The sequence below is a fragment of the Lathamus discolor genome, chromosome 2 (genome assembly GCF_037157495.1).
Source record: "Lathamus discolor isolate bLatDis1 chromosome 2, bLatDis1.hap1, whole genome shotgun sequence".
Classification (NCBI taxonomy): Eukaryota; Metazoa; Chordata; class Aves; order Psittaciformes; family Psittacidae; genus Lathamus; species Lathamus discolor.
The window spans coordinates 150338116-150366028 of record NC_088885.1 but is presented as its reverse complement, the minus strand read 5'-3'; positions in this window follow the sequence as shown (position 1 = coordinate 150366028).

Genomic DNA, 27913 nt, shown 5'->3' with positions numbered 1-27913 from the left:
TGAGATTTGCTCCCCTTTTTGTTGGAGGTCTGCAGATTGTGACAGTGGAGGGCAGGAAAGCTCCCTTCTCCTGCAAAGAACAGGGAAACCAGAGGTGGTTTTCCTCCCAACCTCTCTTACCTCACCCTGCCATCAGATTTTTTCAGTACTGTGCCTTCAGCAGAGATACACCCTCAGGTCTGCCCACACTGCTTCATACTTACCCTCCCCAGCAGGGGTTTCAGCAAAGATTGGTCTCCCTGTAATAAGTCAGTGAGGCATATGAGTGAAGCTTAGGAGAGAGAACACACTCCTTTCTCTGCTCAGCTACAGTGGCCTTTGGAGCAGCCTAGGCAGAAAATGTTCCCCAAAGGCAAACGAGACACGAACACACACACACAAAATGAAAAGTACTGGATTCCCATAATACCCCAAATATGCAATTTGGGCTATACAAGCTATTTCATGTCTTCTATATCTTTTTATACAAAGTCTGAAGTAATAATAGAATAGTAATTTAATTATTCCACAAGATCATACAGCCTTCAAAGCACCAGCAAGAGGTTTAAGTGTTTCTTTACACAAGTCCAGTACAGCTGTAAACAAAATTAAATGCACTTGGAACTGGAAACATCAGAGACAGCTAAAGGACTATGTCTCTGGCTGTTTGCATCAGCAGACAGTGTAATCTGAAAGGTTTAGCTGCTCTGTAAGGCAAGCACTAAAAGAGAGCTTTGACACCAGAGTTATAGGTCATTTTCCCCTGACAGTCTCCTGTGCCTGTGGTGTGAATCTGCAGCCATTCTAAAATAGGTGATCTTTAAGCTTCATGAAGACTTGATGATTAAATTCTGTGAAACAGACATTAAAAATAGATAAGAAGCATTAGATTAGCCCATACATTCCTTTTCTACAACAGGGGCTTTCCCTACATCATACAGTGGTCTTCTCAGCTGAGTTTTAAAGGACAAATAAAACATCTATTGATCTCTAGATGACTCTGGCATTTTCACTGCATTTGTCACCTTCCTGGCATTTACCCCCTGTCACCTTCCTTTCACTTTCCCCTGTTTAATATGTGGCTAAGATACCCCCACTTAATACCTCCACCTTCAACACAGGCCGCTCTGTTTGATAACTTAAAAAACTGATAAAGGGGTTGTGGACAGAAATAACTTCAACATCCACATAGTCCGCAACACTCAACTTTGATATGAATTTTAATTATTCACATAATTCAGTTTCTTTGACGCAGATAACACATTTTTTGGCATCACAAGTCTCAGAACAGCATGATACTCGCTAGACTCAGGTTCACCTTTGCCAGCCAGAGATGGCCTGTCAAGTCTATAACCTCTGCCAAAGTGGTTGCAGAGTCACAAGGTCATTAGTAAGAGTTTGCCAGCATGCCACACAGTGAGTCACATTTAATAGCCCATCTGCTGTCACACTTCATAAAATATCTTCCTATCATTTCTTCTTCCTATTCTATTCTTAAGGAGCAAAACAAACCTTTGGCAGATGTGTAACCACCAGATCCCATTTTTGCAAATAAAAATTTGCCTTTCCCACTACCCCCAAATGTTTGATACCTCTTATCATTCTTGCTGACATTTTAACAATGCTGGCTGTTATTAGGGATCAGCATTAGGATTCTTAGTCACAAGCAAGGGCCTTATTTTACTAGGCACTGTAAAGACACAGCACAAAAGCTGCAGCACAAACGGCTGCACACTAAGTACATTCACAGGGCAATTCCCTTCTCACTCAGCGCAGATTCCCCTTTGGAACCAACCTCCCAATTCTTACCAATTACTTTAACTAGTCTTTTGGGGGACTTGCTCTTTCTGAATATCTATCTAATTCTTCATTCTTTTCCTTTATTTGCATGATCAAATCTAAGTTAAAGTAATGACATTTCAGCAGCTATGTTATTTTACGCCTGTTTCTGTCTCTACCATCTTTTCTTTTTTAATAAATAAACTGTACAGCATTTCTGGAGCCATTTAAGCAGCAACATCCTTTACAGAAATTCTGTCTTCATCCTGCCATTTTAAGCTATGTAAGTCTCATTAGTCACCTTGAAATTTAGTAGCTCCACTTTGTTGTCTGTTGGGATTTTTTTCCTACAGGATCTGAAGGAAGAAGGCAGGAGAGATTATTGTGAATGGACTGATCATTTACTGAACTCATTAAATATGCCAGCAATTATTAATAATTAATGGCAACAGGGGTACATTCTCCTCCTCCCCAAGAAGCCAAGAATGCTCTTTAATAGCTGTACGGAAACCCTTTGAAAATAGACAATAAATCTGCTCCTTGGGGGTGACACTAAATGATCTGGATTGATGCTTTCCGTTCCTCTTCTACCACAGTTCGCATTTAACAGGATCTTTAAAGAGAAAGGATTTGCTTTCTAGTCAGTTAATATTATGCTTACTTCACCTCTGCAAATGTCTCAAAGTCTAAGCAGCAGATGTCACAGAACATCCTTTCTAGAAACATCTTTGCTCACTTCAGCTCTGTACTGAAGCCGCATTGCAAATGCCGACAGCTTTTCCTTAAAGAAGTCTTTGGAGACATCAGCTCCTGACACCTCACAGCATGTCCTCGCAGCAAACAGGACATGCTTCTCCTGCCATGAAGGAGAAAGGTGAACCAGAAAGAGATGTACAGGAGACTTCCAAGAGTCAAAGCCAGAGGACAAGAATGTGGGCAACCAGATTCCTAACACCTTGGATATCCTTCTGATGTTCAGGCAGCACCAATCCCAAAGGCAATGTCACATACTCCACACCTCCTCCTTCCACTCTGGACCAAATCAGTTTCTCACATTCAGTTTTTATTCACTAGTGGGTGATACAGCCACAGCAAAGAAGGAATCTGAAATGCAGGATGAAGCAATCTCACTTTGAATGCGTGAGACTCAGAAGATCTGCTTATACTTTCATCGCAATGAATATTGCTTACTTCAATCCTATTCTACAACTTAGCTGTTGAACCACAGGCAAAAGGCTGAAGTCTCCTGGTCACAACTGAGAGAAGAAAACAGAAGGAAAAATTAGCTAATGATCAGTGTATTTTTAAGGGAAGACAGAGGTTTTTGTGAGGATCAGTTTGTCTTTATGTGAGATGGAGAATTTAGATTGCAGGTAAATAATACTAGTGAAATGTAATAGGTTTTTAATTTAATACAGATAGAGGCTGCTCATTCTTCCAGTTCCAGTAACAGAGGATGAGCTAATGCAAAACTATAGGGATATGGAGCAGAATACAGTATCCTATAACTGCAACACTCAGATCTTGCATGCATAAGCTGTTTCTACCATCTTTTGCATCTTGCACTGTGTTTTACACCTTTTAAAAGTTAACACATAGATTACAGTTACAAATGCAAAGCTGGGAGAGGGAAGGAGGAGAAAATGAAACAAGAACAAAACATAAAAACTATTTAAAGACAAAATAGTGTTTGGTGGTGGGAGGTTTTTTTGTTGTTGGTTGTTTTGGGGTTTTTGTCAGGAAAAGTTATGGTTTCACCTGTAAATAAAGAGGAAGAACAGGCTTTATCTGAAAATAAGACTCGTACTTTCAGAATTTCCAACTAAAACACAGATTCATTTCTGGTGACTGATGAAAAACAGGAGATTTGGGTTTATTTCCTATTTGTTTTTCAGGAGATCGATTAGTGCAATTGCCTCTGCGTGTCCATTAAAAGATGCATTGCCCGTCTTAACAGCAATTTTATTCTATTGCATAAACTGGCAAAGAGGAAGGAAATGTTCATCTAGAGCAGTAATAGAAACAAAAGAAAAGATGGAGATTCTGTCTTAAGTTTACAACATGGAGAAATAAATGCAGCTTGTTCTAAAAAGAATACAAGTTGTTGCGAACCTCAATTACTAAGGCAAATTGCACTTGGAAGTGGGACTGATGCTCACTTATGAAGAAGAGACCCATGCTGTTCTAAAGGGTGAACAAGAGGGAGAAGCACTCAGCAGTGTTTGGTGTCCATGCTCAGGACCAAAGGGAACAAGTTAGGGAAAAAATTCACACTGTAAGTAGTCCTGAAGTCCAAGAGGAGGTTGAAATTAGCAGCAAACCAGCCCAATCCCTGCATTGTGATGACTTGCACAAAGTGAAGATACGAGCCCTGTGGCAACTGTGTGGGAAATCATAGAATCATAGAATAGTTAGGGTTGGAAAGGACCTCAAGATCATCCAGTTCCAACCCCCCTGCCATGGACAGGGACACCTCACACTAAACCATCCCACACAAGGCTTCATCCAACCTGGCCTTGAACACCGCCAGGGATGGAGCACTCACAACCTCCCTGGGCAATCGATTCCCAAACCACTTCTATGTTTGAGATTTCGCCCATTTCACACCAGGACAAATCTGTGACCTCTAGATTTCCTCAGACTTCTGAGAGCCACTCGTCTCAGAAAGGTCAGTAATCTGGTGGGCAGGGGCTCCATGCTGGACAAAGATGACCAAAATTCAAGTTCCTTGTTGATCCCCATCAGGGGCTGCATCTCAGGTTTTCCAAGTGTCGGGCAAGTCCCATAAATGCGAAACTGTTGATTGCCCTCAGCAGGGCAAGATTAGTTAGCTAAAAGAATACAACCTTAAATCCAAATTCACTTTTTGTGAAAAGCACGTAAGATGGAAACCTTAGGGGGCTAGTAGGAAAACTAGTGCAGCTAAGAGAGATTTTAGTCTTGGAAGACCTTCTTTTCTGGATTGGTGAAACAAATTGCATTTGTACACCCCACATGAGCTTCAGGGGCAAGAAATGTTATATGTGTACAAAAAAAAAAAAACACCAAATTGACTGGGAGAAAGAAATACAACCACTTCTGTAGGCGGCAGCCCAGGAAAAATGGAGAAAAAGGAAACCAATATGAGCTATACACTGGAAAACTCCAGAGAGTAAAAGGAAATAACATGGAAAAAAAAAATAATAATGTGAAGCTTTAAAATTAATGGAAAAAGTAAAATTATGAAAGAAGTCTCCACCGGAAAATGAGCAGAGGTGGTGACTTAGGGGAAGTTCAGAGGATTTCATCTGTAAACAAATGTAAGAGATTTCAGAAAGCAAATAAGGAACTAATAGTAACAGCAGGAGATGCACAGAGAGGAGCGTTTCAACATCACGGGCATAACCAAATCAAAGCAAGGAAGTGAAAGTCCGAGAGGATGGGTGATCAGGGAGGGGAGCCATGTAGCAGCTGATGACACACAAACTTGCATACTTTAACCTGGCAATATTGATACATAAGGTCTTGCAGACACTTTTGAGATCATACACATGACAGACCTGCACCGTGGTAAGCATCACCTCACCTTCATTGTCACCAAAATTCTGCTCCCAGCTTCCTAGGGTTGGCCCTGTGTATATCCGCATGTCCTGCATGGGAAAACTAGTATCACCTTACAGGATCAGCTTACTACTGTAAACAGAGTTGGAAGGGGTCTTAGGAGGTCTCCTAGGTCATTGTCTTGCTCAAGACAAAGTTATCTGCGCCTTCCTCGTTCCTGACAGAAGCTTGTCTGGTCCACATAAGTTCCCTTACATATTTGCATCCAATTAAGCTATTGTTGTAGTGTGACTGCATCAATTTTTAATAAACAAATCTGCTCAAAACCCACATGTGGCTCTTTACAGAAAGTTGTCATCTCTACAGGCTGAGTGAGGAGTCAAGTCCCTGTCCTGGATTCAGCAGTAGCAATCATTTTTCTTCTTCTTAGTAGCTGGTGCAGTGCTGTGTTTTTGACTTTCGGCCTGGGAAAAGTGCTGATAACACTGATGGTTTTAGTTGCTGCTCAGTAATGTTTACTCTGTCCAAGGACTTTCTGAGTCTCATGCTCTGCCAGGGAGAAGGGGAAGCCAGGACGAAGCAGAGGCAGGACACCTGACCCAAACGAACCAAAGAGGTATTCCATACCACAGCACGTCATGCCCACTATATAAACTGGGGGCAGTTACCCAGAAGGGCTAGATCACTGCTCGGTCGGGCTGGGTATCGGTCGGTGGGTGGTGAGCAGTTGTATTCTCTTCCCTTGCTATTTCCCTTATCATTATTATTATTGGTGGTAGCAGCAGTGATTTGTGTTATACCTTAGTTACCGGGCTGTTCTTATCTCAACCCGTGGGAGTTACATTCTTTTGATTCTCCTCCTCATCCCTCCAGGAGTGGGAGGCAGGAAGGGCAGGGAGTGAGCGAACTGCTATGTGATATTGAATTACCAGCTGGGCTTAATCCACGACAGTCCCTCACTGTACTGTAGGAGGCTAACCCTATTTCTTTGTGAATGGGAATGAAGCTGTACATATGGAACAGTGTTGGGTTAAATACATCTTTCTTATTTGCAGCAGGTATTTAATTCACTCACAGAGCATACAAAGAACAATCTGAAGGTCTCTGTGCTGTAAAAAGAAGTTTTTGCTTTGTTTTGTATTTTTAATGTAAATACTAGCTTAAAAGTGTTCTAGTTTAATCCAAACGTGGTGGCACGTTGCTCACTGCTGGAGAGCAACCACCAGCTACACACTACAAGCTTGGGCAGTAGGAACAGCCATGGTGTTGAGCAGGTTCCAGTCTCCACCAGATGCACCATTCACAACTCACCTGCTCTGTTCCACCGGCACTGTTTAACCTCTCGAAATCCTCTACTACCAACTTGCTGGGACTGTGGGACAGATTTCCATAGGATGCCACAACACATAGTCTGGACAGCATGGAGTCAGGCAAAGCTCCATAGCATGAGTCAGCCTCATTGGTGCGGCTACACCCGGCTCACCACACTTTCACCAGCACTGTCCCACAGCAGCAGCGATTGAACTGACCCAGAGCAAGGTCTTGTGTAACCAGCCGCAGAACAGAAAGTTCACACTGAGCAACACGATGCTGCCAGTTGCCAAATGTTTATTGTACAAGCCTGGGCTAACCATAACAGGAACCCAGCTTGGCCAAAGCTGAAAGAAAAAGATGCTTAGCTTGGGATGGAAGCCAAGTCAATTATTTTGTAAACAAGCTTGGTTCTCTTCTTAAAAATTGAAGTCTGATCCTCATTTGGTGTAAACGCGTATGGCTTAATCTGATTTTCACAGAGCACATCAGGAGAAGCAACCAAACACTGAAAGTCACTTTATAATGGCTGTCCCAGCTCTTTAGTGCTGTCCAAAAGGCCAAGCACAGCCTCCCCATCCTCTTCACCTCTACTGACTGCAGGACCAGTCCTGTACCAGAACACTTGCTTTTCCATTACTGACACTGACTGTAACAATAAGCTATCAATGGCAAGATATTAGCAGTTTAATTGCAAAATGTCTTCAAAAAGCTCAAGACTTCCACCATGGGAGAAATGACCCAAAAGACTATCAATACCTCTCTGTGTAGTTTGTTGCTTTACCCACACCAGTAGAGAACCTACGTAGGACAGTCACCTACATTAGATGACATGATTTTCCCTTAAGTTTTTCCTGAAGGTGACCAGGGAGGTGGCAGAAGCTGGAAAGAACCTCAGATGCCTGGTGGGGTGACAGGCTGGGGAAGGAGTCCATGGAAAAAGAGCCAAACTACTGTTCTGATGTGACTCGTTCATTTTCCACTTGAGTTTGTGACTCTTTTTACAGAAAAACATAAAACAAATAATAAAATACCAAGACTACTTTGAACCCTTATTTTAATTTTTTTCTGACACAAATAGAGCTTTTCTTCATCTTTTCTGTTCTTCACCTGGCATTTAACTTCTTATTGTAGGGAAGCTGATGTTTCTTCCCTGGTTTTGCATCATCTGATAGCTACAGATGATGTGGCAACATTTGTTCACATTTATACAAAACATAATGACCCAAGACACAATGATTTTTATTCTTATTATACCACAAATCTGGAATTTGGGCTAAACCACACTCTGGATGGAAGACATTATCTCAAAGACTTGCTTTTCTAACTCACAGATGCAGGATATGAGTACATTTACTAGCATTTAACTAGCTTGTTTTAAGCCCTCTATGCTTTTTATTTTTCTTTAATAATATCAATGTGATATAAAGTATGCATTATATTAAGGAAAAAAAGCAAACACTCCAGTGATCTGCTTTAACTGAGCTCTTTCACATTTCTTTAGACTTTTATTTAGTTATCAGGTGAAATGTTATACTGAAGCCCCTTTTCTTATTTTCTCTGTACAATCTAATATTTTATATGCCTTTATTATATACATTCATCTTCATCTCCTTTTAAAGCCAAGCAGCACTGTTCTGCTGACTCTCCTCTCTCCTACAGGACTTGCCTGACTTTCAGATATTCCCATTCCCCTCTATGGAGCCGTTCTGTTTCTGCAACACTTGAGAGAGTCCCTTGCAAATGCCGGTTCCTTTTATTAAATTCTCACCCCTTTCTAACTAAAGATTTCTATGGCTTTTTGTCCCATATATACAACATAGCCCTTTATATGTGCTTTTCTCAAACACAAGGAAAAAAGACTATGTTTCTTTCTTTAAATGGAGATCTGCATCTCTATCACAGGGAAAAATAGCAAAGAATCACACCCCCTACACACAGACACACACAGCCAACGGATTAATTTTAGCAAGAGCAGAGGGAAAACCTGGCAGATGGAGTTTTCCTCCCTCTGAGGCATTTTGGCTAATTTACATCCTCGTTTCAGAGCTAAAGGCTCCCACTGAAAAGCAGCCATGTGTTCCTTTTAAACAGGTAGATTTGATTAAAGGCTGGACTTCTGGGGCATGATCCTGCTTCCTCTGTACAATCAGTCCTACCAAGGATAATGAGATTACTCACAGGAGTAAAGCGCTGCAGAACCAAACCCTGGAGTCTCAGCAATTAATAGGAGAATTTTCTCCTCTTTTCCCCTCCGCCCCTTTCTTTATTGCCATTAAAATGCCAGGGGAGCTTCAGAGTTATAGCAATTATTGTTATGGAGAACAGGGCATAAAATGAACTGTTATTGCCTTTAAAAGAGCTGGAATCTCTTTACCTTTCAAAAGTAGGGCATAAAAATCTGTATGCAAATGAATAAATATAAATGCAAATATAATCTACACCACGAAAAGCTGTTTTTCCCTGAGCTAAGGAAGCATAACGATAATCAGGCTCCCAACTGTAAACGGTGCTCGGTGTTTTGTAAGGGCTGTGGAAAAATAAGGTGAGGTTTTAATCCACTTTCTCCTCCACTTGCAGGGAGCAGGTGTGGCTCCATTTGCAGGTAGCTTATTATTTTTCATGCATATATTACAGGTACTCTTTGCATATTTCAAGTAGTGGCAAATTTTGCTGTTCCTTCTCAGGAATACCAGAACAACTAAGAAGGAGGTTAAGCTGTGATGCTTTGCTCAACTTTGATGGTTTATGTGGATTTGAAAAGGCAGTAAAACATCCTTTGGCAAACACAGGCTTCCTACTGGATGGAAGATGAGTGCATCCTTTGTTTACCAATGGACAAACAAGAGGGGAATTAAAAGGTAGAATTCCTTCTCAAAGGGCCCACCTTGCAACAGATATTCAGGAGACACTTTACCAGCCCACAAGAAGCAACTGTGATTCATACTGCTGAGACCTTGTTAGCATTGGAGATCCCTGAAGAAACATTTGCATCAATTGACAACTCAGCACTGAGATGAATGGTGAATGATGTATGAGAACATGAGTATGTAGCTGGGCTGAGGCACGTGGGCAAAAACACAGGCACATGAGTGAGTGTTGGACCAACAAGAGCCGTGTTAGTCCAGCACAACCGAGTAAGTGTTGGTGTGAGCACTACATTTTTGCATGCTCTTGGTTTCCATGACCCAGAGTAACTGTGTTGAAACAAAACCAATGAACACCACTAATCACTGTGAGTTCAACACTGGGGGGGAAATGAATGAGGTACAGTGTGCTGTGGTCTCAGTGAGATGGGGAACACATGGAGCAGCTTGGGAGAAACCTGATGATCCCACGGGAAAAAGAGAGAAAAGGGATGGAATCGTTAAGTGACACCCAAGTGTGTGTTGTATCCCAAAGTTCAGTTTGATACCTGTGACAAGAAAGTGAAGAAACCAAGCGCTGTGAAAAAATAAAGATAAAAGGTCATGGGGAAGGAAAGGAATGAAAATGACTCAGAAGACACCAAGCTTCTGAAAATGCTAAATGAAAAGACCAGCAAAATGCAGTTGCAGACAACTCTCTATGAGAAACTAAGAGTTCAGCAAAGGAGACAGGTTTAAATCCTCCCAGGATGTAACACAATTTATTGGCACAACAGAGAAGACATTAAAGTCCCTGGTGAAACTAAAATTAAAGGGGATTATTTTGCTGCAATGTTCACAAAAGGACAACAGGGAAACAAACATACATTTCCCATGAGGTGCAAAGGTCAGAAAAGAGACATGAACAGATGAACAAGAAATCAAAACAGCTAGAGATTTGATTGTAGCCATGGGATTGTTGCCAGCATTGAGAAGAATGGCAAACTTCTAAGGAAAACTTGGCAACAAACTAGTGAGTCAGGAGAGAGAAATGAAAGTAGGACACAGTGATGACCTTGATTTCAGTATTAGGGGGGAAAGAAATGCAAGACGCAAGGTATTTTAATCTGGCATAGAATAATGTACCATCAGGTCGATACTTACGATGAGAATAAAAGAAAACATTAAACAAAATTAAGAGTCAAGAAACCCCAGGAAGTTTATGCAAATTTAACTTTATCAGAGCCATATTATCATAGAATCACAGAATGATTTGGGTTAGAAGGAACCTTCAAAGATCATCCACTTCCAGCCCCCTGCCACGGGCAGGGACACCTTCCACTAGAGCAGGTTGCTCCAAGCCCCTGTGTCCAACCTGGCCTTGAACACTGCCAGGGATGGGGCAGCCACAGCTTCCCTGGGCACCCTGTGCCGGTGCCTCACCACTCTCATCACAAAAAAAATTCTCTCTTATGTCCAATCTAAATTGGCCTCTTCTAGTTTAAAACTGTTGCACCTTGTCTTGTCACTACAGGCCCTGGTAAAAAGTGCTGCTTTGTCTTTCTTCCCTTCACAGGGAAGATGATGAGGGAGGATGGCTGCTGAATGACAGTAAATATTGCTGATGCCAGCTGGCTGTACCTCATCCCAGCTGGAAGAGTGGCAGGTAACCAGCAGGGTGACAGCCAGGAAAAACATGGTATCAGGGAGACAGTGAGACCAAGATTATTACCAAGTGTGACATATGAAAATGGGCCCTAATGTTGTGACCTGCTCTGCCTGGGCAGGCCCTTAAACTTGCTTAAAATGCTGCTGAGTTCAGTGATGCTCCATATCTCTCTTGCAATCAGTTTAAAATACACAGGATGAGCCTGAAAGTATTTGCACACTCCAGCACCTCACTTTTCACTGCTGTGGGCCAAGATCCAAAATAGGAAGAGCAACCTCTCCATGGGCCCTTGTTTGATATCCTGTCTAGGGTAGAAATGAATGGTTGGGGATGGGGGAAATCATAGTGAAAGCCCCAAAATGATCAGCAGATTTTTCAACAGTTGTTGGAGAAATTACTCACTGGTGATTCACAGATTCTATGATCAGAAGGGGCTGGTGATCATCCCCTCTGACTTCCTGCAAAATAGACAACTAAAGCCTCACTTTGCATCTGTCTCTTCATTACTGGCTGGTCTGGAGCATGTCATTTAGACTGAATTCTAAGTCTTTGAAGACAGAAATAATTCACCTGGATGTAGGTGTGTGAAAAGTTGTCTGGTGGTCCTTTTACAATCAGTGAGGATACGGTGAATATAGTGAAAGGAGACTTATTTGCTTCTTCCTAAATTAAGTATCAGCTTTTGGTTGGGTGAATCACACTCTAAACTTCATTAACTCTGCTGACTGGATCCTCTCCAAAAGGAAACAAGGCACTGAGTTCTGAGAAGTACATGTAGATGCATTGTATGCACTCAAACTGGGTGAGATAAATCCCAGTCTAAGAATCCAATGGTCCAAAGCACAATTGTTAATCTAATTCATTCTGAGTTTGTAGATAAACCACACTAGAAATAAGCTGAGCAACCTGATCCTGTTGAAGATATATCTGCTCATTGCAGCGGGGTTAGACTAGCCGATCTTGGAGGGTCCCTTCCATCCCAAACTATTCTATGACTCTATCAGGTATGATTTTTCTGTCTTCAGCTTCCAACCATTGACTTTGTAATGTCATTACCTACTTAACTGATTAGTTGTTCAGAATTAAATTACTCTGCTATTATACTCCTCTTTTCTCTGGATCAACAGATCTCATTATGGGCTAGATTTGTTATCATTGAAGACTAGATAATGGTTCTGGATCAGATCAAATGGTTCCATTAACGAGGCAAGGACCTAAAAGAATCTGTGAACAAATTGCTCTATAAAGGGGGGGGTGGTTTTCGTCTTCTCAAACTTTCAACCCTCTCAAAAGAAAAAAAAAAAAGAACAAAACCATCCCCCACAACCCCTCCAAATCTTGTCTATTTCCAAAGCAATTATAAAAACAGATAAATGTCAATATTGATAGATAAAACCGCAGCTCCTGTTACAGGGAAAATATATGTAAGGAGAAAAGAACGTATCCTACTTGTGTACACTGGTAGACTTACTCTTGGACAGCATAACAGGTGTAGTAGTGCTTACTGTGCAGTGCAATACGGCTCAAAAGTACAGCAGCCAAAGGGAGCAAAAATAACCTCAGGTGCTATTTTTCTCTCACTCTCAGAACACAGTTTCTTCCTAAAGGCCAAAGATAAGCCTTTAAATGAGCCAAACCTATTGCATCTGGATCACAGAAGAAAACTGTGAAAGCTACCTGTAAAAGCTGCCATTCCAGTATCACACAAACTTGCTGCATGTTTGAGAAGAAAACTGACACTCTGAATGTTGTATTCATGCATAACATATCTGGAAAGAGGCAGCTTTCTTTTTTATTCATGTGTAACCTTCTTTTTTTGCTAAAACTATTTTTAATCCAGAACTGTTTTTTTCTCTCTTTTTTTTATTTTTTTTTTTTTGTGTTTCACAAGCAGAACCCTGAGCCAGAGGTGGAAAAAATCCTCATATGCTGCCAGGAAAGCGATACATCATGTTTCACACTGGTGAAGGATAAAATGAGCAGTTTAGAAAACACAAGGTTAGACGTGATGCATCTGCACAGTTTGCTTAATAAAAACGGATGTCTGCTTTGCAGCTTCTCTTTCCTGATTTCAACTAGCTGGAGCACAGGCCAGCTTTTCTCAGAGCAGGATCCTGCTGTTAATGATAACTACTGAAATGCAGCGTTGGCAAAGACTTCAAGAGACCATCCAGCTCAGTCTTTGGGAAGATCAGGAATACCTAAACCATCTCTGATGCATTCTGATAGTAGATGCCTCAAAGGTTCTTTGATGCTGTCTTGAAGGCTGTAGTAGGGCTGTAGAATGACAGCCTTACGGAGACAGCTGGAGACTGGAAGATGCATCAGCCCTGAGGACTCTGGGAACACTGAATTATCCTGCATAGCCTAAGGGCTTCCCTTACTTCCACCAGCTGATCCACTCCAGGAGCTCCAAGGGAAAGGGAAGCTGACCACATCTCCCCAGATGGGTTCCCCAGAGTGTACAAAGCCTTACATGGACAGAAAGGGAACCCAAGCAGCTCTGTTGACCTACCCAGAGCTGGAGGATGGTAAGGATGGAGTGAAGGATGTAAGTCTGAGGTGCCACTGCCTGATAGGTATTCCTTTGAGTTCTTTTGAGTTGTTTCCTGAGCCTTTGCTGTGGCTCCTTTACTACTTCAGGCCCAGAGGGAAATTTGGTCATTATAAAATCAAAGCAAGAATCCAAAGCCTTCAAAACTGTGCCCCAGAGGCCCAAAACATCCCTGATGCCTTCTTTCTCTTCTTCCTGGCAAATCCCTTCTACATAAAATGCCTATTTTCAGGTATGCCCAGGATGAAAAAAATGTCAGAAACAAAACCTTTCAGTTAACATTAACAGTATTCTAGGATGGCTTTGTTCCATGACAATTCCATCAAAACTGTTCCCATAAGAAATAAAAAAAGCATATTGATGTTTTTGCACCTCAGTTCCGAATTACAGTAGCTGGATTTACAGCAAAACAAAACAACCAAAACCTTAACAAAAACAAACCTGGGATAAAATCTGGATAAAAATAGTTTCTAATGAATGGATTTATGTGCAATGTTTGAATGGATATATTTGGATGGATTTGCGTGCAATACTACAATGAGCTATGTCTTGCAGTCTTTTTTTTCTGAATTACTAATTTTCTTATTCTTTTTTTTCTGAATTAATAATCTTTTTTTCTTCTTTGTTTCTGAATTAAGCATCCGTGCAAAGGGGTGAGCTCTCTTCTTTATGCATGTCATTTCTCAGCTCCCTTCTCTTGGAATAGTGATCTATTCAACTTCCTCTGAAAGCTGTCCTGACCCACTCTTCTCAGTTCTCTCTCAGAACTAAACTGATTTCTTGAACAGCAAGATTAAGACAGCATTTCTGCACCAGGCTTCCGCTAAAATACCTTTTAGATACCATGTATAAGTAATTCCTGCCCTACTTTCATTTCAATAGTTCAAGTGCTCTACTCAAGCTCTGGCATTCTGGGAGTTATTCTTGTCTCTGTAAAATACTCTTACCCATTTATAGTTCCTTCTTATCCCAATATACTACTTTAATTGTTGCCATCATCTCCCTTTAGCTCAACAAGAGAAGTTGCAGATATGTGAGTATGGAGGTTTGGAAAGCAGACAGGCATCCAATTAACATATGAGCAGGTAGGATTACGTTTCTGCTCAGTGATATCTCAGACTTCCTAAGCGACACAGGACCTTCCTCTGATTATAAGCCAACGTTATTTTAATTTGGTTGTTTGTATTCAGCTATAGCCTTTGTTCTGGGAACACAGCCAACTGAAGTACTGAATACTTAGTGAGTATAATTAGAAAGGTAAGCAGCTCCAAAAGGAATGAAATCAACACACACACACAGAGTCATTATACAGGGTGCATGAGGAGAAAGTCGAGGAGTGGAGGGCAAAGACTTGGACATACACAATAAAACCCCCACACCCTAAGCGATCTGTCTCTACAAAATTGACATCCCTGTTAAATGAACTCCATTCCCCTGATAATTTGGAGAAATGTTTGTTTGTGGAGTGGGTGGGTTGGACTCATGACCTGTTTGCTGAAGCAACAAAAGCTCTTGAAAAAGAGCCTTCCTAAGATCTGACAGGCTTTGGCTTTCAGCAAACAACATGTTCAAAATAAGCAAATAATGAGCAACCTTCGTCGATGAACTGCCAGCACAAAATGCCTTCAGATCTTGCAGAGCAGTTCTTGCTTGGCTGTACTTCAGGCCTTTTCTCATAGACCCAAATAATCACGTGGCTTTTTTTCTCTCCAGCTTTCCTTTCAGCATTTGACTCATTGCTATGTTTTGCATTCAGTGCTGCTTCATAAAGAAGCCAGCTTATCTTTGGTCAGATTGTTGCAGGTATTTACATGCTATCTGGATCATGAGAAAATCAATAGGAATCAAGTACCTAAATATCTTTGAAGATACAGACCTCTGTTCCTCCTGAAATGCCCATCCATCTCCTGTCCCTCCAGTAGAGTAAAAGCACTACTTTTCTACTAGCAACATGACACAGCCTTCCTCTTCACCCGGAAAGGTCTGCTCTGAAAGCCAGAAGTTTTGCACTTAACTGGAACAAGATGTAGTGAGTAAAACTGGGAAAATACGGTCAAAGATACAAGTAGTTGTAACCACCCAAACACTCCTGAGTGGTTTAAGTAAATTGGCTTATTCAGATTGGTTTGTTAGTTTCTGTCTGAGAACATCAGTCTTGTCGCTAAAACATCAGACTGTCATCCACAGAGCTACTTACCAATTACCAGGAAGAAATCCAGTTAAAGTCTGATGCAGAGCCCACTTGAGGTTCTGCAAAGATTTCCACTAGCTTAAACTTCTAATTTGCTTCTAATTAATCAGTTGCCCATCTTAGTGGGGAAATCAAGCAGCATCCAAGCAGGGTTGGTTAAACAAAGCCCCTCTCCCATCAAAAGTCAGGGTTCAAACCTGCTGGGTAAGGATTGCAATATGAAGGAATTCACATTACTGTTTCCCAACATTTAGCATAAAAGTGACCCAAGAGTGTAGTCTCCAGACTCTATCAGTGCAAGACACACACACCCATGAACCACAACCCGCTCAGGTCTGCCCTTGTTTCTAGAGCTGTGAGAAGCCGTTTCATAGTGCACCCCAATAAACCCTCTTCTCTAAGCAGCAAAACCTGGGATTTTCAGAGGGGAAATTCTGGAACCAGCCTTCGTTCTCATTTGAAATCTCACATCTGACTTTATAACCAGAAAGCTTCAGCATCGTAGAAAGTTAAGAGGATAAGGGGTGCATAAACTGAGGCCAGGATGTAGCCACTAATTTTTTGCTGCATTTGGACTGACATAGCTGCATTAACTGCAGCAGAATAGAAGATGCTCCATTAAAACAGTGGTCTTGATAGTATGGTTTATTTTGCTGATGATCACAGGAAGAAAAGGAGAATGCTAAATCATGAGTCAAAGCAGAGCTGGACCAGAATAAACTGTGTTCCCAGCAGGAGAGCTCTGTGATGCACACCTTACCTGGCAACATCTTCCAGCCTGGATCTAGTCTTTGTGTTTCAGAGGAATCCAGATGCTGGTTTTACCTGCACTGAGGTTTTACTTTCCCTGCCTCAAAACTTGCTCCCTAGAACTCTCTCTGATCTTAGAGCCTGTGCCACAGCATCCCAGTTGCTTTTCTCATTGGTTTTCATGTCCATCCACAAACAGTTTTGCACAAATTGAAATCCCCCCACCCCACACCTAGTGTTAGCTTTCATACTGGCTGATACCCATGAGAACCCATTAACCCAAGCCTGAAAAGAAGCATTAAAACTGGGACAAACTCCAGCAAGCCCAAGGCTGTCTCATTAAGCATGGTGACCTTTCCACTGCTAGCTAAGGATCAGACCCAGGAATTACTTCTTCAGCTTCATAAACATCACTATGGCCAAGCCATTCCTCAACAGCTATGCACTTTCAGTATTCCTGCCTTCATTTCAGCCTTCCTTTCAAATCCGATGTGTTGAAAGTGGAATATATTCCACCTCCCTAAGCAGCTGCAGGACAGGCACAAGATACGTGACCAGCACACTCAGGACAAAGATCCCCATGCAAGCACATAATCAACATGCTTGTAGCATTTTAGGCCCCACAGAGACCATTTTCACTCACAACCTTTCCATTTGGTTGATCTGGACCAAGGGATGGTCTCAAAGTCATTATACCACTGTCATCTTACTGCACCAAAACATTTAAAGTAAAATCAACCAAATACCCAACTTTCAGAGGGACATTTCACTCACTGCTGACTTGTATCAGGTATTTTCAATTGCATCCAGTGTTTACGTATGTAGTACAAGACATGGAAAATGCACTTTTGTTACGTCAGTCTTCTGGCTATTATTTTAATCACTCAACTCCCTTCAGTTGGAACGGGAAGTCTTCACTTCCTGGCCTGGTACTTCTCAGATTTTTCTAGTTTTTGCTTCGTTTTGATTCCAGAGAGGGTAATTTTTCAGCTGTGGACAAAATGCTCTTTAAATATCCGTCTACAAAGAGATTTGGGATCTTTCTGGTTGGAAGTGACAGTGCCTACCTGCCATCGCTACCAATGCTCTGATTTAAGTCAGGATTTAACTTTATTACCAAGATTAAAAAAAGGGAAAAAAATAAAAAAGGAATAAATCATGACAGTACTTACACTATGTCCAGAAATAATGTCCAGATCATACAGAACAGTAGATCTGAACTCACTATACCTTTATCACTCTGCAAGATCAACACTATGCATTGCTATTCTCTGTGATCCATCCTATCTTCCTGGCTAATTATGATTTTCCATAGTGGTTTTCTACTTATAAAGATTTTTTTTCTTGAGCTAAGCTCAGGGTATCCTCTCTTTCAGTAATCAGTTTTGACCGAAGAGAACAGTTTGTGTTGGCCTCCTTGTGCAGACAACATCTCCCTGATGTAAAGCAAGTCTCCCAGTAACTTACTGCCAGTTTTGGCCTTGTCTATGTTGCCTGGAATGTATGATTTTCACATAGGAATTAATTAAGGCACATTAGTCAACTCCTGAAAGCTAACAAAAGACCAATACAATGCTAACATAATAGGTCTTCTCAACTGCATGGCAGAGCTGTACTTAAAACTGTGACTGACTCTTCTTACAGAACCTTGTGGGCTCTTGCTGCACGTTTCATTTCTGTTTCAGAAAGACTCCTTCTGTGAACAATGAAGATACAGCCTTATTTTTTTCTATTTTTCCAGTAAGTAGGCGGGAAGGTGGCAAAACATGAGTGTACAGTGCAGGCAACACATTCCGAGGTATTTTATATCATTAACTTTATATATGACTTGAGGTGATGCTAAAGTGCTAATCCAACAACTGATGATGCATCAGCCTTGCTAGTGGATAGATAGCTACTGGTCTGAGCCATTGTGATTGCTCTGTCTCAAATCCGTCTCTAGGTTTGCTCCTAGTTAAAAGCTGAAAACTAATAAAGCTGGAGTATAATGGTTTCTACTACACTTTTGGAGAGGCAGTCTTGATAAATAAATTCATCAACAGCACTTTCTCTTTGCTGGAAGGAATGACCAGAAAGAAACAAATAGCTGCTTGGTTACCACTGAAATCTTCTAGATTTCATCAGGATTTAGGCTACTGATGGTCAGTTTGACACTGAACACTCCATTCTATTGGAGTTTGTGTGTGTGAGTAGATGCATACTAAACAGATTTGTAAGACAGCTTGGGACATCTGACTGTGGTGGTTTGTTGAATACCACTAAAATTTTCCGAAATGCTCAACGCAGGGTATACCCATTGGCCATCAGGGCCTTCAGCAGGTCAGAGCCTTTCTCCTGTCCAAAAGTGACACAAAACAAAGGAGGAATAAGTTCTTTATGACAGGGCTTTTCCTTAGGGGTAGGCAAGAAAAGCAAGTCCTTGAATGGGAAAAAACTCCCGATACAAAAGAAGGAAGGGCTGAAAAATGGGAAAGTCCCCAAGCAGAAAAACACAGACTTGAACCTGTGAAAGAAGAGTACTCAACACCAAAGGAAGTTTGGGAGGTAGAGAGGAACCAGATGACTCAATTACTTAGTGGAAGACAGCCTGTGAGACCTGGCAGGAAAGACAAAAGTCTCCTTGGTAAAGAGACAAGCTTTGTGATTTGGATCAGACTCCATATTTAGTAAAAGAGGATGTTTTCCTTGTAGGACTCTATCTCCTAAATTTTAAGGGGAATATTGAAAGAAATATGTACTGTGCACTGGAAAATGTGAGGAGTTCATGCTAATTTCTGTATGGCCTGTGGGAGCCAGTGCTTGATGCAAGACTCTTTAAAGGGCTAACTTCCTTATCTGTTGCCATCTTAGAGTGCTCCTTCAAATGCTAAATATGGGGTGAAGACAAGAGCATGGAAGGAGAGAAGTTTGCATGTAGATAAGACATGGAATGACACAGGAAAAGACAAACCATCAGGTTTAAAGAAAATAAAACCAAATCCAGTAATTTAAAAGAGAAAAGCTTTAGCTACTTGAAATGTATTTTCCAGCTTCAACCCTGCCCCCACTTCCTCTAGAAAGGGTATTCTGTGGATTTACTGAAAGTGCCTGATTGTCTTGTAATCAGAGCCCTTGGAAGCTGAGCAGTGACTTGCCATGTCAAATGCGCAACTCTCACTGGCTTATAACTATGCAAAACTAATAAACACAGGCATGGTGCTCTGTTGCTGTCTGAAAACTTAGCCGTACTGAAGCGTGGTTCAATCTGCATTCATTGCTTCTGCGGGAATAATCCATTTGTCGGATGTTTTCCATGTTCATGATAGCCCCTGAGAAACTGAAAATGAATTGGTATTGAACAGAGGTGACTTCTCAGGAAGGTTTGCCAGTTTAGTTATAATCATATAAGCAAAGCAGAATCATTGACCCTCCAAGAATCAATACAGCTATGCTAGTGCAAAATTATTTATAATAGTCCCATTTAGGCCATGTCTATAATACAGACTTTGGAAAGCATTCGTCATGGATGTGCTATGTAATTAATATGTGACAGAGATAACTAAGCTGACAAGAGTACCCAGTATAAACTGATTTCCAAATGGCTGTGATTTAACCCACACAGAGTACTGCACTAAGATATGTAGATGAAAGAGTTTTCCCCATACAAACTGCACCAGTTTTCTGTGACAGAAATATGCAGAGACCTGATACTATTCTGGTGTAAAACATTTTTTTACCAGTACAGGTCTCATTTGTGTTGAAAAAAATCCTTATGCTACAACATTGTAGAGCTGAGTCCTTTTAGATTCCTCCTGTGCAGAGAAACGACTTGTGTTTCAGCTCCCTCCCTCCATCATCTCACATCAGCTGGAGATGAGCTTAGCAGGCAGATGTGCAGGCTCGATACCTTCAAATGGGGCATCCCCCAAAACATCTGCTGATATTCTACTGGTACTTCTGCATATGCATAAATTAGGGTCCACCACAGTAGATAAAACAACCTTAAAACTGTGTCTAGATTAACCCAGATGATTTTAGAAGAAATAATTTTGTCTGACGTCAGTAAATACCAGCAAGAAACCATGACAAATACCTCAGAAAAGTAACCTCTTCTACAGATACAACTGATCCAGAAGGTTATCTGTCCAGTCATCACCAGGTTTTCCTTTCTCTTTCCATGTCAGATAAATACATTATCATTGCTGGTTTTCTTTTAGCCTTCTTTCCCAAGTATATGAGGCTTGTGTAATCACACTGTAAAACTGTTTGTACTTCCCTTCCCAGCAATAGCTCTAACCCCATTATCAGTTTAAATGTTAGTAAATACACTGATAGAGAGGTGGAAGACTCATAGACATAGAAGTTATACAAATAGAAGGATAAGGAAGAAGAATAAAAATCTCACAAAGATAAACACTATATTGTGCCTTGTTTTGGGACCACCATCCTGTTGTAAGAGGTGGATAACTGGAAGGTGTCCAAGCAAAGAGCACTGAGATGGTGAAGGCACTGAAGCTCATAATGTACAAGGAGAGGCTGGGGCAGTCAGCTTTGTTCAACCAGGAGAGGAGAAAGCTAAGGGATGAAGCTGCTGTTTTCTGTTGCCTGATGGAAAGAAACAAGGGAAAACAAAGCTAGCCCCTTCTGAAAGGTGCACAGTGAAAGACAAGATGAAACAATTGCAGCATGCAATGAGGGCTATTCTAGCTGGACAAAAGAATGTAGTTTCATCTTCAGAGGATCTCAGTTCTGGAATCAGACCCCTGATAGGGTGGGCATTGTCCAACCTTGTAGGTTTTCAAACCTGGCTGAATGAGACACCAAGGAACCCGATCTAACTCCAGAGTTAGTCTTGCTCTGACCATGATGTTGTCTAAGATACTTCAGGGGGACCAATCATCCTGTGATTCAACTATCATTACACACCAGAGAGATCGCACAAAAATTCAACCTCAAGATACAAATCTATAGGAAATGAAACTTCTTTGCCTCTGTTGCTCGCAGAACTATCTGAGCTTTTCAGTAGTGGTTTTCACTTGGTTTGTCTTTATTAAGAGGAAGTTGTATTAAAGCAGTAGTGTGGAAAATAAAGAATGGAAATACCTGTTCAGCTTTCCCTTCAATAGGAAGAAAAAGAAAAAGCATCTTTAATCATAGTGAAAATCTGCTGCCTAAAAGATGAAAGGAATTCTGTTGCATAGCTTTGAGTCCTGGAGACAATAGGCAAACCTATGGAAAATTAGATATGCCCCTTCATTTCCAGTACAGGAAAGGAAACATCATAACATCATGGTAGTGGACCCTGCTAGTGCTCTATACCCAGAGTGGTTTTTCTCCTTCCGTCTCATCAGATGGGCCCATTGCCTCGGTTTCCCCTCTGAAATCACTGCCCTTAGCTTTAGGTGATCTGAAATGTGATGCCATACCTGGCACTGGAAAAACTATATGATACTGTTTGCCCCAGGAAGAAGAATTGTTGAACAGAAACACTAAGCAAAACCCCTAACTTGGCCTTTCCCCTTATAGATAGACCTTTATACACAGTAGGATGTCAGGCCCCAAGCCACTAAGGCAGTGAATAGAAATAGGGCAGCTCCATGGCCCTCTCTTGGCACTTCCAAGTGAAAACAATTGCACTCAGCACCTCATGAGCTCTCACGGAGTATCCAAAATCTCATCCATCTAGAAAGAACAGAGTACAGTTACCCTCCATTCTAGGTGGTTAACTGGATAAAGCCCTGAGCAACCCAGTCTTGGAGCTGGCCCCACTTTGAGCAAGAGCCTGGACCAGAGACCTCCCGAGGTCCCTTCCAACCCAATTCATCCTATGATTATACAGATACTTACTTAAGAACTTTAGCACTGAGCTGATGCCAACCCAATTGTGTTGCACATCTCCGTTCCCCTGCATACACCAGCCTCAGGAAAAAAAAAAAAAAAAAAAATTCACCAGATGTGGTTTTGGGGTGTTTTTTTTTTTTTTTTGACCAGCAAAAAATATAATTGGGGTTGGCAACTCCCTTTTTACAAGTTTTTATCTAACCCACTGAATTGCTTTAGTTGAAAAAATGACACCCCCCACTCTGGAACCATTTTACTTAGGGATTTTTATTCAGAAAACACATCATCTTTAGGCAGGATTTTTAACAGCCTTTAATTATTTTTAATTGAGAATGATTCAAAATTGCTTTGGTTCCTTTGTTTGGACTTAACAAGGTGTTTTCAGCCCTCTCCCAAAGTTTGTTTATATCAAGAGGAGGACTCCAGTCTTGACTTTTTAAGGTGTGTGTTGGGGCTGCTCATTAGCTCACCAATAATATAGATTAGCATAATTTTGTTGGTGTGAAACAAATGTTGGTTGTGTTCTTTCGAAGAGCAGTCAGACCAAAAAGTGGTTCCTACTGTGCCCTGGGCATCTTGGTCCTTCTTATGTCTCCTGACCATTCCCAGCTGATCATGGGTCTTTGCCTCCACCTTGGCCATTACATCAGAGCAATGCTCCTAAGGTTGTATGTTTTCCCAGGTTTCTAACAAAGCTGCCCTAAGTAATTATCTGGAGCAACCAACCAGTACCTGCTATGGCTCCAGATTTGCTCTCCCATAAAGCCTCCTCACTAGCTTCTTGATGGTGAAAATGAAGCTGCTGCTATTGCACATCACACCCCATCTCCTACATGGAGCTAACAGCAGGACCAGATCATGATGGGCCTATTATTCCCCTGGAAGTGGCCAAACCCTGAGATTCTGCCACAATCCCAGGGGAACGGCGAAGTAGAGATGGTTACACAGCACACAAACTTACCAGCAGACCTCTAGGACATTATCTGCACTACCAGCACTTTCATTCCATCCCCACAAAAAGTAACATTTGTCAGTCTGGAAAAGGGAGAGGCCAAGTGTCCCTGAGACAGGAAGACCAAAGAAAGTCTGTGTTGGTAGCTAAGATGGGAATATGCTCAAATGTCCCTCATGTCAATTTTCATGCACTGAGATACTTGCATTAGGTGAGCACTGACCATAGCTATGCAGCTTGCAAGGGACAACTCCTATGCAAGACATCTGACTCCTGAAAATTTTGCTGAAAAAGCCACATGTTGAAACCCAGTCAGCTGGTGTGCGCCTTCCCACCGAGAAAATAAACGTGAGCAATGTTATGTAATTATAATAATTAGCATTTGTAGTATGATGGTGCTTTGATGCAACCCATTTTATGTGGCTTTTTATCATCGTTCTTTAATTAAAAAGATCTCCAGCTATTGAGATCAGCATGAGCATGTCACACCCAAACAAGTGAGAAAGCAACTTTACCCCAGATCCTAAAAATAAAGGTTATTCAGAATTTGGATACCCCTGAAGCTGACAGTGCTTGTAGCTGGGGCTTTGGCGCACACTTGTGTCTCTAGGTATGAGCCTATGCTTGGCAGATAAGGAAAAGGAGCACAGCCAGTAAGTTTCGTATAGCCACAGCTGGAGCTGGGGTCCACCATGCTGGGTCTCGGCGCTCTGCCAGATCCAACAGACTTCCAAAGTTTCCTACTATAAAAATTGTGGTTGTGAAAAGCAGACAATGGTACAAGTGAGGATTGCTTTTTCTTAACCTGTTTAAAAAATAGAATCCATTCAAAGAATCGCTATGTGCTATACTCAAAATGTATAGATTTTTTGGCAGCTTGTGAAGTACAGTCATGGGACTGAAGCACGCAACAAGTGTTTGAAGGTGCTTAACGTTCATTCCATCTTTGTTCTGATTTAATTAGTAAACATCTTCAAAGGGAACTGGCTGATTGCTCAGGCAAAGGGCACAAGCTGTCCGGCACCGCAACAAGCAAAGAAATGTTTAAAGGAAGGTATTTGGAACATACAAGAGCCTGGGGTTTGTCCATGCAAAAACGAGAACCCAAACCTTTCTATGACTCACAGCTCTAGTTAAAGACAAGGCAAAGCTGCGCCTATTCTGCAGTCTGGTATGGAAATGGAGCATTCATTTACAAAGAACTGTGTCTATATGCCGATTTGCACTGAAATGCACTTGGGATTTGCAACTACATTAGGTACATCAATACTGTTTTCCATGTAAACAGGGTTTTTTTGTCACCGGTTATCATAGCCATCTAAGACATATTGACCTATTGGAAAATAGTGCCCCCAGGCTCACAGCAAGCAATGAGCTGCTTCCAGGCTTCTGCAGAGTATTTCTGTGCTCATTTCAGCATCAGGCTGGCTGCAGAAAGGGCTGGAGAAAATCATGATTGTGCAAACCAGAGACTTCTTGAAACCAAAAGGTTTCCAAATAGACAGAAATATCTGCTTACAAGTGGACAGCATCAGGCTTTTATCTTAGTTAAAGAGCAGTCTGCTCCCCTTCTCAGTGCATAAATGTCCTGAGAAGTCTGGTTTGCAGGCTTGGTGACCAGCTCTTCGGTGTTTGCAGAGATAGATGGAAGTCAGGCACATAAGCATCCCTATGGAACCCGCTGGTGGCCTTTCCTGCCAGAGCCATACAGCGCATCTCTTCCTCCAAGCTGACATGGGGCACTGGTGAAGAAGTTGCTGTGTGGCTGGGATGGAGAAGGGAACCAACCCTAACTATTCTATGATTCTATGAAATGAAGGGGCAGGATGGCAGGCATCTACTCCCCTGTGCTGCTCTGCTGGGGCTGGAGATGGACTGGGTAACAATTACTTAAACCACCCCAGAAACTTTCAGCAGAGGTTTTTTCATGGCCACTCCAAAAGAGAACAAAGGACACTGCCCAAAGAGTCACTGCCAAAATGAGGTAAAAGCTTTTCCCCAAAACGCCACAGTTTGACAAAACATATGAAGGAAAAATAGCGGAAAGAAGAAAAAAAAGAGGGCTGTTATTACATTGTCTGACTGTCGCAGTAAATTCAGTTCTGGATAACCACAAAATTTCCCTGAGCTTTTAAAACCTTTCAGTGCAATCTGGATTCACCCTGCAATTCATATTCTATAATCCTTCCTCTCTGCCACCTGTCAATCACCTCTGGTTTGAATGTAAGTTCTTTTTGGCAAAGACACTTTTACTGCATAGAAAAGTGCAGACTGCCACCAGAGAGTTACTGCCCAGCCAGAACGTCTATATGCCCTTGAAACACGTTTTTAAAATCAATGGGTTTGTAAATCCTTTAAAACGAATATTTAAGCAACCACAAGGCGTTTTAGGACTCTTAGGTACTGATGAGTCAAGAATTAATCATTGCTGACAAAGAGCATTTTAGAAGACAAAATAATGGAGAAATAAAAATCCAAAGATTCTTTACTTTAAAGTCATCCTCATGTAGCCTTATTTTATAATTATACTAACATAGAGCACAGAACCTGTATAGAATTTGAGATGGGTGCTCATGTCTGTAATCGATTATCTTGAGAGAAAGTTAGTCAGGAAGTTTTGTGTCTTAAAATGAAAGGCATGAATAGTTGTAAGGGGATTTTAATACCTCCTCCCCTAAGATAGATCCATGGCAAAATGAAAGTTCTCAAATATTAAAAATGTGAAAAAACATGAGGAATTTTCTTTGTTAGGCTTTGTTGTTGTTAACGGAATTTTCCCATGATTAAAGGAGAAACAGAACTGTTGCAAATGTTTCCATAGGAAGTACTTATCCTTTCCCAAACAGCTCTCATCTTCTTTCTCTTGATTCATACTTTAGATTGAAGCTGACTAAACTCTGAGTCCCAAAAAGGTACTTAAGCATGGTAAAATAAAGGGAATAATAAAATGGTGCTTGGTGGACTACATAAAACAACACTATGTGACCTACCAGCTAATACCTGTCCTGTTATTATTTCTTTGCTGTGGTTAAGCAGATGACCTCAGGACAGAGGGGAATTCACTACAAAATAATCCTTTTCTCTCCAAGAGTTAAAAACACACTTCTTGAACATATGAACCAGAAACGAAATCAACCTTTGCAGCTTTCTCTTTGCCATAAAAGGACTCCCCTCTCAGCAGCCACCAGAGTCCATTAGCTGGGAAACCAGGCAGGTGTAAAAGAAGTTCATGTTTAACCTCACTGGGTTTGAAAGCCAGCACTGAAGTTTATCAGCTCACAAGCCCGTGAAGGGAGGAGGAAAGGCAGAGAATGGGATTTAGTCAAAGACTTACTCAGAGTTAACACAGGCCACTGGCGCTAATAAACAAACATTGCCAGACATCAAAAGGAAGTAAGTAAATCTGGGAAGGTTTAGTCCAAACAATGGAAGGGCAAGCTAAGCCTGCTGCAAAGTGGGCAGTGGAGCGGGTGACTGAGATGTTAACCCTTGCCTGTGCCACAGCGCCATTGTAAAGGGAGGGTTGGACCCCAGATTTGTTCTAGGGAGGAAAGAAATCGTTCCCTCAAAATCATAAAAAACCCTGCAGCCTGAACCTCAAACTTCTTTGGTTTTTCATCTTAATCAGTTCCTATAAGCTCAGAAATCATTACAGTGCAGACAAGATGTTACTCAACCAGTGATTTGCCAAAAGATTTGCAAAGATTGATGAAACAAACCTGATTTCCAGACCTGAAACCTGGCAAGTTTCACACAGTGCCCCACAACTGGTGTGTGATGGCCTTAGAGCAGAACCCGTGACTGCTCAGCACACCAAAGCATGCAGGTTTTCTCTATTTGGGAGATAATCCACTGCCAACAGGCAATGTGACTGCAGCCTATGGAGCTAGGCAATGGAGAAGCAGTGAAGATGTACCAGCACTCCTTTTGAAAACATGTCTCTGAGGTCTCCAGTAGCTTTTTGAAGAGCACACAGGCTAGTGCAGGTCCCAGGTCTTCCTCATTTACAGGGCATCTCTTTACCCTAGGTGGTAGTGCCTCTACCACCCTAGATAGGGTTGATTCAGCATAACCAAATCATACAGATACACACACAATTCAGTGGAGGGACAAAAGTGTCATTTGATCATCTAGGGCTTCCTGATCTGCATAACTCCCTTCGTCTTCTTTTCTTCTTTCAGTTTCTATTCGAGTATCAGTTTTGCTCTGTCCATAGCATAGTGCCTTATGAGCGCAGCTCAAATGGTGGCTCCGTGGAGGACATTATGTACATCCATCCTCAGAAATAGACTCTTCCTGAAGGGAATGGCTTTGAGGATGTAGCTGGGACCTGGAAGAAACATAATCTCTTCAGGTGACAGCACTCAGAGTCGGGAGACTCAGAACTACGGCTGGTCTCTGAGCCATCCGTGCTCAGCAGCATCTCCTGAACCATCAGTGTTCAAGATGGGCTTCACCAAGCTCAGATAAGGATCTCCTTCCAGGCCCAAGGACCAGGAGCTGCCTTGCACAGGATGCACCG